Source organism: Herpailurus yagouaroundi, unplaced genomic scaffold (assembly GCF_014898765.1).
Source record: "Herpailurus yagouaroundi ecotype Mexico unplaced genomic scaffold, PumYag 160, whole genome shotgun sequence".
Lineage (NCBI taxonomy): Eukaryota > Metazoa > Chordata > Mammalia > Carnivora > Felidae > Herpailurus > Herpailurus yagouaroundi.
The window spans coordinates 36,518,014-36,537,150 of record NW_024412401.1 but is presented as its reverse complement, the minus strand read 5'-3'; positions in this window follow the sequence as shown (position 1 = coordinate 36,537,150).

Sequence of the window (19,137 nt, the reverse complement as noted above, 5' to 3'; positions counted from 1 at the left end):
GTTTGTCTGTTGTTTTTCTCATGGTTAGACTGGGGTTATTGGTTTTGGGGAGGAAGACCACAAAGGTGAGGTAAAATGCTACTCTCCTCATATCATATCAAAGGTGCATACGCTCAGCATGATTTGTCATCACGATGTTAACCTTGATCACCTGGTCCAAGTAGTGTTGGCCAGGTTTCATTACTATTGTCACTCCTACTCTGCGCCCCACCTCTTCCCATACTGTAGTCTCTGGAAACACAGTGCTAAGTGCAGTTTGGCTCCTTTTTGGCCCTTGCTGTTAGGACCCCATTTTCAATTCTTTATTTGAAAGAGGAAGTTGGGGCGCCTGGGTGGCTCAGTCAGTTCAGCTTCAGACTCTTGATTTCGGCTCAGGTCATGATCTCACAGTTGGTGTGTTGGAGCCCCACATCACGGTCTGCATTGTCCATACAGAGCCTGCTTGGAATTCTCTCTCTGCCCCTCCTCTTCTCTCTCTCTCTCTCTCTTTCTCTCTCTCTCTCTCTCTCTCAGAATAAATAAAAATAAAACTGAAAGAAAGAAAGAAAGAAAGAAAGAAAAAGAGAAAGAAAGTTACTTGGTCAAGGCAGGTCTCAGAGTATCAGGTGAGCACACACTCTACCCAAGCAACCACACATGGGATGATCAGGGCTCTGCTTGTTGGGAGTGTTCCTTGCCCTTGCTCTTGCCTTTTGTTCCTGGCCCTCAAGATATTTATCTTCCCCCTAAGTCTGTTGGAAGGGAAACATCTCTCTCATTAGGTACAGTAATTTCTTCCTGAAATCTAGTCAACAGGCAGGGTTCTACTTGATTAGTGACTAGGAAAAGATTGAGAATACATTCCAGATGAAGTAAAGATGTAAACGTAAAAATAAAATATTAGCAGAATGTTTAAAGAACCTTGGAGAGAGTAGAGACCTTAAAGCCACATAGGAAACTACAGAGCTAGAAGCTGTAAAAGAAAAGAGAAATATTTCACTATAGGAAAATTAAGAAAAGTTGATACTAAAAGTACCCTATGTCAAAAGATAAATTGTGATGGAGAGTGATAGATAAAGTGTACAGGATTTCTGTTGGGGGTGATTAAATGTTTTAAAATGGATTGAGGAGATGGTTGCACAACCGTGTGGACACAGAAAGAACCATCGAATTCTAGACTTTAAATGGGTGATGGATACGTTAATTAGCTTGTGATAATCATTTCACAATGTATGCAGATATCAAAATATGCTGTACACCTTAAATATAGTTTTGTCAATTATACCTCAATAAAGCTGGAAAAAGAATATTCATCAATCAATCAATGGGTGAATAGTATGATACGTGAATTACATCTCAATAAAGATGTTATAAAAAGGGGCACCTGGGTGGCTCACTCAGTTAAGCATCCGACTTCAGCTCAGGTCATGATCTCGTAGTTCATGAGTTTGAGCCCCGCGTTGGGCTCTGTGCTGATAGCTCAGAGCCTGGAGCCTGCTTTGGATTCTGTGTCTCCCTCTATCTCTGCCCCTCCCCCACTCATGATCTGCCTCTTTCTCTCTCTCAAGATAAATAAACATTAAAAAATTTTGTTAAAAAGATGTTATAAAAAAAAAGACAAAGGATAATCTAGAGAAAATTATTTGTCACACATATGACCCACTAGTTTTAATATCCTTAACACACATAGCCCCTACAAATTAATAAGAAAGAATCAATCAAAAATGACCAAAAGAAGGGCACCCGGCTGGCTCAGTTGGTGGAGCATGTGACTCTTGATCTTGGGGTCATGAGTTCAAGCCCCACATGGGACACAGAACTTGACAGAAGAATATGTACAGTCAATTCAATGAAAAGGAAATACAAATGGCCAATATATATGTGAAAAAATATGCTTGATTTCACTAGAGATCTATGAAATGTCAACAAAAGCAAAAAGATACAACTTTCGCTTATCTTACTGGCAAATGTTGAAAGACAAATAAATTATAATTAGATGAGGATTCATGCTTTAGGAGGTCTAAAATTTAAACAGTTTGAAGACCCTTTTCAAGTAAAGGAATTTAAAATTTCATTACAAAACTTACTACAAAGGTAAATATTTACAATGAGAAAATCACCACAATAAAAAATTTTATGAATCTGATCACAAATATCCCCCCCCAAATTTAAGCTGCTTATTAACTGCCTGACACACCTCTACAATACTATTTTTCATAGTCTTTGGATGTATATTCCGTAAGAACTTCCTCATATGACAACTATCTGATAATATTATTTTCTATAGAAAGAATAGAAAGTTACTAAAGTCTTTCCTCTAGCATGGCTGTTTGAAAATATGCTTATTACTGATAGCTTTAAAAAGCTACAGTGCAGATTTGTTGTTGGTAATGTGCTAAGAGCCAATGTGATACACTGGCAGGCATAAAATATGTGGCTTCCCACCAAACATACCTGCTGCTTGCAGTGTTGTTACAAATTGTTAGCCTACAAGCACAGGAATTCTAATTGTGGCTGAGGCAAGTTCCAGGTGAATTTATAATTGTATGTAGTGCTTTACCAAGGATACTAACAGAAGAGAAACACCTGCTTAGAATTCTATAGCTTGGACAATGGGAAGAGTTTTCTACAGGGGTGTGTGGGTGGCTCAGTCGGTTAAGCATCTGACTCTTGATTTCAGCTCAGGTCATGATCTCACGGTTGGGGCGTTCAAGCCCCACACCCAGCTCTGCACTGGCAGTGCGGAGCCCGCTTGGGATTCTCGGTTTCCCTCTCTCTCTGCCCCTCCACCGCTCGTGCTCTCTCAAAATAAAATAAACTTAAAAAAAAAAAAAAAAGAATTTTCTACAGACCAGCTTCTGGCTCCATACATTTCACACTCTGTTTCTCCTCCAGTACTCTCATACAGCTGGTGCCAGGTGCCGTTGGACAAGTTCATTTCATGATACAAACTCTGGCCCAGTGTCTTCAGTCACACACTTGGAAGCCATTCCTATGCCAGATGTCCAGTGATAACTTCACTATGCACAGAAGTGACAGTGAATAGTAAACCTCATAAATACATCCGCTAAACTCAAATAGACACATCCCAGCTCAACTTTCTTTTTCTTTCTTTCTTTCTTTCTTTCTTTCTTTCTTTCTTTCAAGTAAACTCTACCCTTAATGTGGGGCTCAGACTCACCACCGAAGATCAAGAGTAGCATGCTCTACTGACTGAGCCAGCCATCCAGGTGCCCCTCTGCCTCACCAGCTCAACTTTCGAAATGCCTGCAGCCATTCCAAAGCCATCCAACCCAAGGGGAAGCATGAAGGCAGGGAAATTTGGAGTGAAAAGGCACAGTAGTCTTAAGTGGCTGTGGATAAAGTAACCTACTTTTTCAAATATTACAAAAATACACAACCCTGTGAGCAGAGTACTAAGACTTCTCCCAAGGCCTTAAAGGGGTAGAGGAGTAGGAGTAAAGAGCCCTGAAACTTAAGCTTCATGTGACATCTACCTCCGCATCCACTACTAATAAGGGTATGGGGAACTGGGTGCTGTCAGTGTCAGCACAAACCTGTGATTCTACCAAACTAAAGGCACTAGGACCTACTGGCATATATGTACAAAGATGTTTATTGCAGCATTATTTGTAGAGGCAAAGAGAGTGGAAATAACCTACATATACATCACCAGGTAAAAGGTTGAACAAATTATAGTACATCCACACTATAGTATGTAGCAATAAAAATTAGCAGTTTGTGTATTGGAAGGCCTACGATACATTAAATTTTATTTATTTGTTTATTTGTTTATTTATTTATGAGAGAGAAAGAGATCGCGCGCATGAGTGCAGGGGAGGGGCAGAGAGAGAGGGAGAATCTTAAGGAGGTTCCATGCCCGGCACCAAAGCCCAACATGGGGTTCAATCTCATGACTATGTGATCATGACCTGAGCCAAAAATCAAGAGTTGGAGGCTTAATCGACCGAGCCAAACAGGCACCCCAAGACATTAAATTTTAAAAAGCGAATGGTGAAAAAATAAAAAATAAAAATAAAAATAAATAAATAAAAAGTGAATGGTGAAGTAACATGTATAGTGGGACCACTATATATGAATGAATGTGTGTATAGGTTTATATCAGAAAAGGAAAACGAATGGTAGCATATGCACCAGACTGTTAAATATTTTATCTTGGGCTGAGGGGGGCATCAGGGCAAGGGCTAACCACATTAACATTTTAACTTTTTTCTTTTCTTTTTTTTTTTTTTAAAGAGAGAATGTGAGTGGGGTAGAGGCAGGGAGAGAGAAAGAGAGGGAAGGAGGGAGGGAGGGAGAGGGAGAGAGGGAGAAAGAGAAAGAGAGAGAGAGAGAGAGAGAGAGAGAGAGAGAGAGAATGAATCTTAAGCAGGCTTCATGCTCAGCAATGAGCCCAGTGCAGGGCTCCATTCCAGGACCTTGGGATCATGACCTGAGCCAAAATTAAGAGTCAGAAGCTCAACCGACTGAGCCACCCAGGCATCCCAACATTTTCTTTCTACAACTTCATATTGTTTCCTTTCATGCATTACAAAGAGCATTTATTTCTTTTGAAATTTAAAAATTCTAATAAGGAAAAATTTTTAAATCAAGACATGAAACATCCGAGTTAAACATATTTACAATACTGGGATGCCTGGGTAGCTCAGTCGTTTGAGCATCTGACTCTTGGTTTCGGCTCAGGGCATGGTCTCACAGTTCATGAGATGGAGCCCCAAGTCAGGCCATGCACTGATAGGGTGACCTGCTTGGGATTCTCTCTCTCCCTCTCTCTCTGCCCCTCCCCTGCTCATGCTCTCTCTCAAAATAAATAAATAAACTTAAAAAAATCATTTTTGCAATACTTCCTACTTCTTTTCCAAGGCTAAGCAATATTCTTTATGTAAGCCAATCTTTTGCTTACCTTTCGCCATTTGTAAAGTGATATAATTACAAAAACATTAAGAAATCTCCATTATATCCCAATTAAAAACACTTTTAAAAATATCTCTTACGACATATCATTTTTTTCTTTTTTTAAAAAGATTTTATTTATTTATTTTACATTTATTTGTTTTTGAGAGACAGAGACAGAGCATGAGCAGGGGAGGGGCAGAAAGAGAGGGAGACACAGAATCCAAAGCAGGCTCCAGGCTGTCAGTACAGAGCCCGGCGCAGGTCTCGAACCCACGAACTGTGAGATTAAGACCTGAGCCAAAGTTGAATGCTCAACCGACTGAGGTACCCAGGCGCCTCTTAAGATTTTATTTTTAAGTAATATCTATACCCAACATGGGGCTCGAACTAACAACCCCGAGATTAAGAGTCGCACATTCTAATGACTGAGCCAGCCAGGTGCCCCAGGTATCTCTATTTCAAATTATATTTATATGCCACACAACAGCAACAAAGACAATTTTCAGTCACAGTCCTAGACTTCCACCTAACAGCTATGTCCCACCCCTCTCCTCCATTTTATGGACATAGTCCTTTCTGTCTTACCTCACCTTTATCAGATGTGTCTTTTTTTTTTTTTTTAATGTTTATTCATTTTTGAAAGGGGAGGAGAGGGGCAGAGAGAGAGAGGGACAAAGGATCAGAAGCAGTCTCTGTGCTGGCAGCAGAGAGCCTGATGCGTGGCTTGAACTTATGAGCTATGAGATCATGACCCTGAGCCAAAGTCAGACACTCAACTGACTGAGCCACCCAGGTGCCCCCAGATGTGTCTTGAGACACGTGAAAACAAGCAAGGTTGAATTCATGTCATATAATTTGACGTACACTACAGAAGCATTTCCGATTTGAGAAAAAATATCAATTTTACTTATTAGAATTTTTTTTAACACTTCAGAATTATGTGCGTCTTTGCTGTTAATTGTACATATAATGTGTATTTTTTTACTGGAACTGGTATGTTCTCAGCATCTCATTTTGATGATGATCTTAAAAGGTTTTTTAAAATATTCTGAATACTACAAATATATAAAATATAGTAGCATATTCTGAATTGTCCAGATGACCACTCTTTAGTTGACTAATGACATATATATCGGCTCCCACATTTATTTTTTTTTAATGAAATTTATTGTCAAATTTGTTTCCATACAACACCCAGTGCTCATCCCAACAAGTGTCCTCCTAAGTGCCCATCACCCACTTCCCACTTTCTCCTCCCCCCACCCCCTATCAACCCTCAGTTTGTTCTCAGTATTTAAGAGTCTCTTATGGTTTGCCTCCTTCCCTCTCTGTAACTTTTTTTCCCCTTCCCCTCCCCCCTGGTCTTCTGTTGAGTTCCTCAGGATCTACATATAAGTGAAAACATATGGTACCTGTCTTTCTCTTCCTGACTTATTTCACTTAGCATAACACTCTCCAGTTCCATCCATGTTGCTACAAATGTCCAGATTTCATTCTTTCTCATTGCCAAGTAGTATTCCACTGTATATATAAACCACATCTTCTGTATCCATTCGTCAGTTGATGGACATTTAGGCTCTTTCCATAATGTGGCTACTGTTGAAATTTTCTGGTATAAACATTGGGGTACAAGTGCCCCTATGCATCAGCACTCCTGTATCCCTTGGGTAAATTCCTAACAGTGCTATTGCTGGGTCATAGGGTAGATCTATTTTTAATTTTTTGAGGAACCTCCACACTATTTTCCAGAGCAGGTGCACAAGTTTGCATTCCCATGGCTCCCACATTTATATGTAAGATCAAAAAACTACCAAATATTTCCACTTTAATTTCCCTATATTAATGACAAATGTAACACATGTAAACTTGTGTCTAGTCAGGCCCATCTAAGCATTTGTGGGGCCTGGGGCCTCAGTACAGATGCAGGCTCCATATGTCTAAATATTTAAAAGTTATAATTCGAGTTAGGGGTGCCTGGGTGGCTCAGTCAGTTGAGCGTCCAACTCTTGATCTCATCTCATAACTGTTGGTTATGAGGGCACCTGGGTGGCTCAGTCAGTTAAGTGTCCGACTTCGGCTCAGGTCATGATCTCACAGTTTGTGAGTTCAAGCCCTGCATCAGGCTCTGTGCTGACAGTTCAGAGCCTGGAGACTGCTTCTGATTCTGTCTCCATCTCTCTCTCCCCCTCTCCCACTCACGCTCTGTGTCTCTCTGTCTCTCTGTCTCTCTCTCGAAGAATGTTATAAACATTAAAAAAAAAATTTTTTTTAATGTTTATTTATCATTAAGAGACAGAGCATGAGCATGGGAGGAGCAGAGAGAGGAGAAGACACAGAATTTGAAGCAGGCTCCAGTCTCCGAGCTGTCAGCACAGAGCCTGATGCAGGGCTCGAACTCACAAACTGTGAGATCATGACCTAAGCTGAAGTCGGATGCTTAACTGACTGAGCCACCCAGGCATCCCTATAAACATTAAAAAAAAATTTTAATTGTTGGTTATGCAAGAATTTATTGAATTCACATCTGATCTGAGACACAATATTTGGAATTTGTTTTTTGTCTTCCCTAAGTACTTCTGCTGTTCACCTATTCCCTGCACTAAAAAGCAGTGTCCATTTCTGGCCTTTTGAGATAATAGAAAAAATATATATTGGTGTCTGCCCCCACTTCAACTCATTCCTGGCACAGGGCTCCTGAAGGCTTTGTAAATTCCTAAGTGGTAAGAACAGTAGGAGCATCTTTGGTTCTAAAATTTGTTCTTTGGGGGCACCTGGGTGGTGCAGCTGGTTAAGCATCTGATTCTTGATCTCAGCTCAGGTCTTGAACACAGGGTCCTGAGTTCAAGCCCCACATTGGTCTCCCTGTTGGGCACTGGGCCTACTTAAAACAAAACAAAACAAAACAAAACAAAACAAAACAAAACTAATAAACTTTGGTCTTTGAGACCGGCTCCCAAGACAGGGCATCTAACCAACCCCCTTAGAATTTCCTACGTGACAGGAGTGCCTTTTGTTCTAATGAGATGACTGAGTGGGCTCCTGCATGGCTCCAGGAAGGGGGCTAGTCATCAGAAAGACCATGCCATGACTAGAAACTTGGAATATTCAGCCCCACTCTCCATTCCCCTGAGAAAGGAGAGGGGCTGGAAATGGAGTTAATGATGGATCATGCCTCTATGAGGAAGCCTCTATAAAACCCCAATTGTACAGGGTTTGAGAGCTTCCAGGTTGATGAACACATCTACACATCAGGAGGGTGACACAGCCCAACTCCACAGGAAAGAAGCTCCTGAGATCAGGACGCTCCCCAGAGCTGGCCCTATGTATCTCTTCACCTGGTTGCTTATCTATATCCTGTAGCACGTCCTTTAATAAACCGATAAATGTAAGTAAGAGTTTCCCTGACTTTCTGCGAGCTGTTCTAGCAAATAATCAAATCCAAGGGGGAGTAGCCTCCAATTTGTAGCCAAGTTAGACAGAAGTTGTGGGTAACCTGGGGGCCCTCTACTTGTGACTGCCATCTGAATCAAGTGCGGGGAGAGAGAGGGCAGTCTCACGGGACTGAGCCCTTAACCGATGGGGTCCGATACTATCTCCAGGTAGATGGTATCAGAATTAAGCAGCATAGCTGGTGTCACAGGACTGCTTGGTATGGGAGAAGCGCACACGCACTTGGTGTCAGAAGTACTGTGCCCTGTGGTAGCAGGCAGTGTGAGTACAAGGGACACGCAAGACTGGGTTTTTCCCAACTCAGACTTCAATGGGCATAACCCATAAACCTTCACAGCTTTCCACCCCAGCCGCCTTTTGATTCAAAAACATAGGGCAAGAGATGTGAAGTGTTTCCATGGAGGCTGAATAGTGTTAGTCATAGCAGCAGATGGCCAAGGCTCTAGGTTGTGCTGGGCCAGTGCTCAAGTGACAGAGGTTCTCATCTGCTCTGGAACAGATGGGTGCACGTTGTGTGTACATGTGTGTGTCATACAGGACCCTCTAAGATGTGGGGGCAGAAGCCCCTCCTGCTTGGACCTGGGGTAGTCCTGGGCTCAGTGAAAGCCAAATGACTTCACACTATACCATAGAGGTGAAGGTTTTACAGTCATTTTGTCACCAAAACCCGAGTTTGGCTGTTCACAGCTCAAAAGCAGAATACTCAAGAGACAAGTGTTGTTTGGAAAGGAAAGTTTGCTTTATTCAGGAAGCTGGCAACCTGGGAAGATGGTGGACTAATGTCCAAAGACCCTTTCCCAAAGTCCCAGACCAAGCAAGGTTTTTTTTTAAGGGGGAGGCACAGGAAGTGGTAAAGGTCAACAAGTAAGGGGAGGCATTCTCCATGTGACCTGAGGCAGATTTGCATCAGGGAAGGCTGTTCTCTAGTGTGGTCAAACTTGATCTTCTGGAAACACCCGGTTCCTTGTTTCCCCAGGGTCAGTATTCTGTTGAAATCTCAAAGAAGCTATAATTAGGCTATAAGTTAGAAGGCACAGATTAATGGGTTATAGATATGTAGCCTTTAGGCTGCCTGGAACACAGTTACATTCTGAATGGAGAAAACTGGTGGGAGACGCAAGGAAACCCAGAGAAATGCAGGCTGCTGTTAAGAGCATCTTCTTCACACTGTCAACAGAAAGTCGAGTTTACCAAAACATGTTACATGAAATTTAATGTACTGACTTGAGGGTATTAGTTTTGTGGTCTGTGTCTAAGCTAAACACCTGATTTCTAAACAGTTCTTAATTTTGAGGAATATCATATTTACTTTGAAAGTCTTGCAGGGACACATGGGTGGCTCAGCCAGTTAAGCGTCTGACTTTGGCTCAGGTCATGCATGATCTCACGGTTTGTGAGTTCAAGCCCTGCATTGGGCTAGCTCCTGTCAACACGGAGCCTGCTTTGGACCCTCTCTCTGCCCCTCCCCTGTTCCTCCTCTCTCTCTCTCTCAAAATGAATGAATGAATGAATCAATCAATCAATCAATCAATCAATGTCTTACAAAGATAGGTAACCCTCACAGAGGCACAGGACTTGTGCTGATTTACAGGTGTTAAGCGATTATTGAAAATCATCATTCCTGTTGCCAATTAGGTTTTAGATACTGAGCAGGAACCTTCCATTTAAAACAATGGGATGTTAACTAACTTGGATTTAAATTAAAAAAAAAAAAGCTGAACTCTTAACAAAATAATAATAATAATAATAAACAAAATAATTGGAAAATACTCCTAAGAGATTACAGTTGTAGCACTTCTAACAGCTAATGTTGGTGCAAAATTGTCCTGTCTGATTTGTCTTGTATCGTCCACGCTGCCCAACATGGTGATTTGCATGCAGAAAGCACTCAGTGAGAAGCTCAGATAGTTATGGGAAAAAGGCAAACTGCAAAAAGGCCATATGCACTTTTAACCAAGTTTTAAAATAATGTAATATATTTAAAATGCAGTAAAAGTTTAAAGGTATGTATTGGTGCAAAGAAAGCTACATTCAGGAAAGTGGCTTGCCTCAGAGGTGGAGAGAGAGGAGCCGGATGGGAAGGGTATCAGGGACGATTTAAATGTATTTGAAACATACCGTTTTTAGGCTAAGTGGTATGTTCCAGGGTGTCTAGTGTATTATTAGCTACATATTTTTAGAAGCCTGAAACACTTCATTAAAATGCAACCCAGACAAAAAGGCCTGTCCAGCATTTGTTCTCAAGCATTCTCACATACATGCTGCGACAGGCCGTGAATAGCACTGTATTAGCTGCCTGTGGTGACTCTAACAAGTGACCACAAACTTGGTGCCTTAAAAAACAGAAATTTATCCTCTCACGGTTTTGGAAGCCAAAAGTTTGAAATCCATTTGATGGCGCTGAAATCAAGGTGTCGGCACAGCCACACTCCATCCACAGGAAGGGAGGATGTGGGGGTGCAAGCCCCCACAGGCCCCACAATAAGGACAGAATGGCTCCTGGCTGCCTCTGACCAGAGTCACATAGCCCTTGGTTACTGTTATAGAAACCTTCCAATTGCCTCAGGAAATAACATAAAGTTGCCTCCAGAAAAGTCTGTGGGATGTTGTGCTGCCTGAGATAACAAACACAAGGTGCTGTGTTTGCAAGAAAAAATAATAATAGTTTGAAGCTCAGTAATCATCACAGGATGTAAAACCTTGGCCTCTGGACTCTAGAGATGACATCACTAATGCAGCTGGCCGAGAACATCTTGCAGTTCCAGGGCCCTAAAGTGGAACGACCACCTCATTACAATCTCACTGAAACCAGACATGGAGTCAGTGGAAGGGACAGGATGATCAAGAAAGCAAGTGTTACAGCTGGCCAAATCCCTCATCAATCAGCATGATCCAAGACCCTGAGTCCCTTAGCCTGAATTTCCACCTTTTGAAAACCATTGCTCATAAGCCACCTGGGAGTGCAGGTCTTTGAGCGTGAGATCCCCCTTCTCCTGGGTGGGGCCACACCAGTAAAGAGCCTACCTATCTTGCTTCACTGCAAAAGTTCGGTGTCAGATTTTTCATTGGCTTGCCCTGCCTTGTTAGGTTACACTTCTTCCAGCACACTGTCTTCTCTTCTGTCTTTGCCAAATCTCTGCCTGTCTCTCTCTTTCCTTCTCTCTCTTTTTAAAGTAGGCATCATGCCCAATGTGGGGCTTGGACTTACAACCCTGAGATCAAGAGCCACATGCCCTACTAACTGAGCCAGCCAGACGCCCCTCTCTGCCTCTCTCTTATAAGGACACTTGTGATTGTGTTTAGGGCTCACCTGGATGATCCAGGATAACCTCTCCAACTCAAAATTCTTAATCTTACCTGTAAAGACCCTTTTTCCATCTAAGGTAACATTTACAGGTGTCAGGGATTAGGACTTGACCACAAATAACTTTACCCTTAGGCACAATTCCTATTAAATTCAAAACCTTAGTCCATTCCTAAGGTTTGGGTTGAATAAAACTGGCCCAAGAACAGAAAATTAAAGTACTCATGAATTAGAAAGGAATTTTAAGAATGCCAGGGGACTTAGAGCACGCAGCATGGGCTGGAACTAATATTTTATCATTAACGATCTCTAATAAGAGCGCTTCAGACAATTTATTAAATTTACAAATGGCACCAAGCCTGGAGGAGCTGTTAATAGTCCTAGTGTTAACAGTTTCAGAAGAGCAAACACCTTGAACTTTGGTGGGACAGCAATGCTGAAGAGCATGTTAGCTGCATAGTGAGAGTCCACAAAGCATTCTTTGGCTAAAGGATTAGATTAGTTTTCAAAAGAGTAGAAAAGCAAAAGTGGGGTTCTGGCCTCCACACTCAAAAAGCATGTTAGAGATAAAGACAGTTCATTCCGTTTGTATTTTCATTAAATGTTTAGTGAATAAAGGAACATAAGGGCCCATTTCAGCTTCAACTGGGTTTAAAACAAAGTGGGCGTGTCTGCTTGGCACCCTTCTGATGAGGGAGCCGAAGGCAACCTGACACCCCACAAACCACGCCCACACACCACCCCCAGGTGGGCTAGGTGACACTCCTCAGGCACTCCTGGCTGCCCAGGAACAAAGGAAAGGAGAGAAAACAAATGGTTAAACTGATAAGAGTCTCTATCAGTTTACAAAAATCTTAGTAATATTACAAGAAAAGGGCAATCTTATCGATAGCCTAATCTCCAGGAATTCCCTACTGTCTTAATGTTAATGCTTTGCTAGAAGGAAAAACAACCTTAGTCTGACAATGGCTAAACCTCCAAGTAATCTGTGAGTCTTTTTTAGCATATGAAAAATCCCTTTAAGAAACTTCCTCTTGACATCATGCCCCCCCCCCCCCCCCACTCCACAGTATATAAGCAGTCACTCTTCACAACCCCAGTGCAGTTTTCTGCCCATGGGTCCTGCCCCTGGGCTTTAATAAAATCACCTTTTTTGCACCAAAGATACCTTCAAGAACTCTTTCTTGGTGGTCAGCTCCGAACCCCCACCACTCCAAAACATCATCACTTCTAGGTACTTTGAGGATTCCAAAAGGTACTGGAGACCTGGCTCCTTAGAGGTGACCACATTAGAAGTAGATGACAGGGGGTGCCTGGGTGGCTCAGTCGGTTAAGCACCCGACTCTTGGCTTAGGCTCAAGTCATGATCTTACAGTTTGTGAGTTCGAGCCTGGCATCGGGCTCTGCACTGATGGCACAGAGCCTGCTTGGGAGTTTCTGTCTCCCTCTCACTCTCTGCCCCTCCCCCACTCTCTTTCTCTAGCTCTCTCTCTCAAAATAAATAAACATTAAAAAAAAAAGAAAGAAGTAGATGACAGGAAGCATTACTCTGGGCTCATGCTGCCATGCTCCGTGAGTAGCTTAATGCAATTTCATGTGTCCTCTTGTTCAGGTCCCAGTAAAAGCATCAGGGTTCAATCCATTTTATTTATTTGTTTATTTATTTATTTTTGGGACAGAGAGACACAGAGCAAGAACGGGGGAGGGGCAGAGAGAGAGGGAGACACAGAATCGGAAACAGTCTCCAGGCTCTGAGCCATCAGCCCAGAGCCTGACGCGGGGCTCGAACTCACGGACCGTGAGATCGTGACCTGGCTGAAGTCGGACGCTTAACCGACTGCGCCACCCAGGCGCCCCTCAATCCATTTTAATTAAAGGGACAAACAAGTGGTAAAATTAACTCTTACTTTTTAAAGTCAATCAATCTGTTAATTAAAACATTTCCAATCTAATTTTTCCCACCCTTGTGGTCCTCCTCTCCTTGCCCCAACACTTTTACCTCCCTCCATGGGAAAAGAGGCAGAGTGACCTAACGCCTTGGTGTCTGTGCCACACAGACTTGGCTGGCAAACTGTGAACTAGACCCAACTCCACATGGGGCCTCAATGTGCACCAACTGGTGGCAGTGACCACACTACATGCTGTTATCCTTGGCCATGGTTATACACACGAGGGGCAGCTTCGACTAGTGGTTTGTGTCTGTTATAAAGAAACAACAGGCCCCAAATGGAGTCACTTATGTTAAGTCTCACCAAGAATACCTAATAGCAGTTTCAGCCTCTCCCAGGAGTGGAGTTTAAACCAATCTGTCTGAAATTTTCTGATGGCACTGGTGAAGTAAGCTCATGATAAAACCCCACAATCCTTTCCCTCTAACTGGAAGGTCACCTTGCCTGGAACAATCCTTTCTTTTCTTTTGCTATTAATTTCCTTGTCCTGACCTGTTTCTGCCTATAAAACCTTCCATTTTGTACAACTCCCAGAGCATCCTTCTATTTGTTGGATGGAATGCTATTTGATTCATAAATTGCTGAATAAATCCAATTAGAGGTTGAATTTTTGTCCTTTAACAGTTCATTATTATAAACAAAGAATGGAGCGAGCATCTTGGACAAGTTACTTCATTTTTCAAAGTCTCAATGTCTCCACATCTTTAAAGCTTAAAGATGATCATTGTATCCTTCTCAAAGCTTAGTCTTGTGACAACACATGTGGAGTCCTAGCATACAGTAAAGATTCCATAAAAGAGACCAATTACCTCTAAAGTTTGTAGAGGTTTCATTTCATGGTCTGCAAATTCCCCTTAACCAAATCATCTGTCTGCCTTTTGATTTAACTGAAATCCACTCTCCTTCAAGGGTAGCTTCCTTCACATTCCTATAGTAGAAGGTGCTATTATTACTTCTTTCCACAGATGAGGAAATTGAATAGTAATTGAACAGTGTTAACTCAGTAAGTGGCAGAGCCAGAATCTTAATCAGGATAGTCTGGTTCTAAAGGCTGCTCTCAACCCAGTGGGCAATTTTACCCCTTTTTGTAATTAAGAGTTTCCTGAACTAACTTCACCCCATTTTATGTTACAGGATCTGAAATAAGAATACTTTGTTTGTTTGTTTGTTTAAAGCAATGTAGTTGTAGTAGCCAGCTCCTAAAATGATCCCTGCTTTGGACTGTGTCCCCCCAAAATCTGTATGTGGAAATCCAAATGCCCAGTATGCTCATATTTGGACGTAAGGCTTTGGAGGTGCGTGGGTCACAAGGGCAAAACCCTCACATATGGGATTAGTGCCCATTTAAAAGAAATTTCAGGGGTGCCTGGGTGGCTCAGTTGGTTAAGTGTCCAACTTCGGCTCAGGTCATGATCTGAAGGCTCCAGAGTTTTGAGCCCTGCATCAGGCTCTGTGCTGACAGCTCAGAGCCTGGAGCTTGCTTCAGTTTCTATGTCTCCCTCTCTCTCTGCCCCTCCCCTGCTCATGCTCTATCTCTCTTGTCTCTCAAAATATGAATAAACATTTAAAAAATTAAAAAAAAAAAAAGATTTCAGAGGGGTGGCTGGGTGGCTCAGTCTGTTAAGCCTGTCATGGCATCAAGACAGACCTCCCCCATCCATCCGGCTGAGCATGCAGCCTGCTTGGGATGCTCCCTCTCCCTCTCTGTCTCTCTCTCTCTCCCTCTCTCTCTCCAAATAAATAAACTTTGAACAATAAATAAATAAATAAAACCTCAGAGAGAACCTTTACCCCTACTGTTAAAGTAGGCAGTTAGTTAGGCTTTGACAGGATGACAAGAGGCCAGCAAGGGGGAGTCATGAATCATTCTCAGGAAAGTTAGAGACCTGTCCTGGCAGCATTCCAAAAACAAAGCCACATGAAGAGCCAGATCAAACTAGATAGGCCCAAGATAAAGAAGGCCAGAGACCCTGACTAAGTAAGGGAGAAAAGGCAGGAAACCCTGAGAAAGTCCCGCCCCAAATAACAAATATTCCATCCCTCAGTTAACAACTGTCAATAAAAGATAGAGACCCAACCCTGCCACCTCCCCTCCAGCTATCCTTTGAGCTCTCCAGTGCATACCCTCTCTAATAAACTCACTTGTAATGCTCAAACACTATATCTGGTCCATCTTTAAACACTTCCTTGCAGGAGACCCAGAGCCTCCAGGGACATCCCGGGGATGGGCTGGGTGGAGGCCTCAGGGCCCAGTAGTCTCCACCACTCCACGGGGCAACACTATTACCATGTGAGGTTACTACAAAAAGACAGGTGTCTGTGAATGAGGAAACAGGCCCTCACCAGAGCCAGATGGTGCCAGTGCCTTGATCTTGAACTTCCCAGCCTCCAGAACTGTGAGAAATAAAATTCTGTTATTTATAAGCCACCCAGTCTATGGTATTCTATTATAGCAGCCTGAAGGGACTAAGACAGTCCCAAGTGTTTCTATCTCCCAGGATTCAGAGCCTTGTAGTCCCTTCTACACTGTATCAAGGCTGGTCTGTGAGCAATAGCATATAGCAGGAGAGATGGGAAGTCACTCCTAAGATCATGTTCTAAAAGACACTGTTGGCTTCTGTCTTGGTCCCTCTCTCTTACTCTTGTATCACTTGCTCTGGCTGTGAGTTGTCATGTCATGAACAACCCTGCAGGTTGAGGAACTGAAGCCTCCTGCCTTCAGCCATGGGAACGAACTTGCAGGCCGATCCTTCCATCCAACTGAGCTTTCAAATGATTACAGCCCTAGCTAGGATCTTGGCTGCAACCTTACGAAAGATCCTAAGCCAGAACCACCCAGCCAGGCTGACCACATTCCAGTCCTTCAAAAACTGTGATAAGAGAATGAACATTTGTTGTTATAAATTGCCCAAGTTTGGAGGTAATTGGTTACAAGCAATAGAACTAATACGGCAACTGTCTCAAACTTCTACACACTTTATTTCAAAGGCTGTCTAGCCTAATGCATTTTCCATAAATATTTAATCACGAAATAGCAAAGGAGAGTTAAGGTGGCTCCACCTGGAAGTTGGGGATTTTTCTCACCTCTCTACTCTGACATTAAAAGCCCATGACAATCATAATGGCTTTATGGGCTGTTACCTGGCATTTCCTTATCAGTTAACAGAGCCACGGGACTGTCACATGCATTCTTTTTGTTGTGGACTTTCCCCAAGTAGATGTGTAGAATCTGTGTGTTTATTAGCTGACCTATGACCGAGTACCGTATGCGGTAAAAGGCAGGTCTGTCAGAGTTGCCACAACCGCCACCAGCCATTTCCAGAACTCTTTTCATCTTGTAAAACTGAAACTCTATAATCCATTAAACAATGGCTCTCCGTTCTCTCCAGCTCTTGCCAACCATCATTTTCTTTCTGTTTCTATGATTTTGACCAAGTACCTCGTACAAGTGGAATCATATAGAATTTGTCCTTTTCTGTTTATTTCACTTAGCATAATGTCCTCGAGGTTCATGCATGCTGTTCCGTGTGTCACAATTCCCTTCTATTTTAAGGCTGAATAATATTACATTGTATGTATGGGCCACATTTTGTTCATCCTTTCATTTGTGGATGAACAATTGGGTTGCTTCTACCTCTTGGCTATTACGAACAGTGCTGCTGTGAATATGGGTATACAGAGACCCTGCTTTCAATCATTTTGTGTACATGCCCAGCAGTAGAATAACTAAATCATACGGTAATTCTATTTTTAATGTTTTGAGTAATGTTTTGAGTAATCTTGTCTTCCACAATGGTTGTACCATTTTGTATTCCCACCAAACAGCGCACAAGAGTCCCAATTTCTCTGCCAACACTTACTATTTTATTTTCTGGGGTTTTTTCTTCCATGTTTTTTTTTTTTAAATGTTTTTATTTTTATTTTTGAGAGACAGAGAGAGAGAGAGAGAGAGAGAGAGACAGACAGAGAGGGAGACACAGAATCCAAAGTAGGCTCCAGGCTCTGAGCTGTCAGCACAGAGCCCAATGCAGAGCTCGAACTCACGAACCGTGAGATCATGACCTGAGTCGAAGTTGGACGCTTAACTGACTGAGCCACCCAGGCACCCCTTCTGTTTTTCTATAGTAGCCATCCAATGGATGTGAAGTGGTCATTCATATATATTTTTATTTCCTTTTTATAGATGACAGAACTGAAGCATTGAAAGGTAAAACAAGGGCTCATAATCATTAAGTGTCAGAGCTAGGATTTGAACCCAAGTAAACTCACCCACTAATAACCAATATGCCAAAATTCTTGTGAGGTGGCAGTTCCAACAACTTCCAAGGAGAAGACTGAGGGGCAGTTCAAAGGCTAACATCTACCAAGTAAAGGGCAAAAAAAATAGCAGCAAATTAAATTCATTTTTCTCCTGATAATGTTCTCCCAAAGCCTGGAGGCTGACCTTGCTGGGAAGTTACAAAATATTCTTCTGGAGGTAGGACTCTTTTTTTTTTTTTCTTTTCTCCATAAATGGGCTTGTTTCCGAACATCCATTAGGACTTAGACTGCTAACAGACACATGAAAAGATGCTCCACATCACTCACCACCAAATACAAATGCAAATCAAAACCACAAGACATCACCTCACACCTGTCAGAATGGCTAAAATTAACAACACAAGAAACAACAGGTGTTGGCAAGGATGTGGAGAAAGGGGAACCCTCATGCACCGCTGGTGGGAATGCAAACTAGTACAGCTACTCTAGAAAACAATATGGAGGTTCCTCAAAAAATTAAAAATAGAGTGACCCAATGATCCAGCAATTGCACTATTAGGTATTTACCCAAAGGATAAAAAAATACTGATTCAAAGGGACACATGCACCCCGATGTTTATAGCAGCGTTATCAACAATAGCCAAATTATGAAAAGAGCCCAAATGTCCATTGACTTATAAGTGGATAAGGAAGATGTGGTATATTTATAGTGGAATATTACTCAGCCATAAAGAAAAAAATGAAAACTTGCCATTTGCAACCACGTGGAGGGAGATAGAGTATATTATGCTAAGCTAAATAAGTCAGAGAAAGACAGATACCATGTGATTTCATTCATACGTGAAATTAAGAAACAAAACAGATGAACATGGTGGGGGGGCGAGAGAGACGTAAACCACAAAAAGACTCTTAACTAAAGAGAACAGACTGAAGGTTGATGGAGGGAGGTGGGTGGAGGATGGGCTAGATGGGTGATGGGTATTAAGGAGGGCACGTGTTGGGATGAGCACTGGCTGTTATAAGTAAGTGATGAATCACTAAATCCTACTCCTGAAACCAATACTACACTGTATGTTAACTAACTAGAATTTAAATAAAAACTTGAAGAAAACAAACCAAAAAAGGACTTAGACTGGAGCTTTCTTATGCCCTAGTTTCTGTATTATCTAATCAGGCCACCTAAAACGAAAAAAATTTCCTAAGGTTTTGTAAGCTGTATACATCCCAGTCATCTTTTTAGTCAGTCCAGGACTCAAAAAGATCTTTATTAAAAAAATT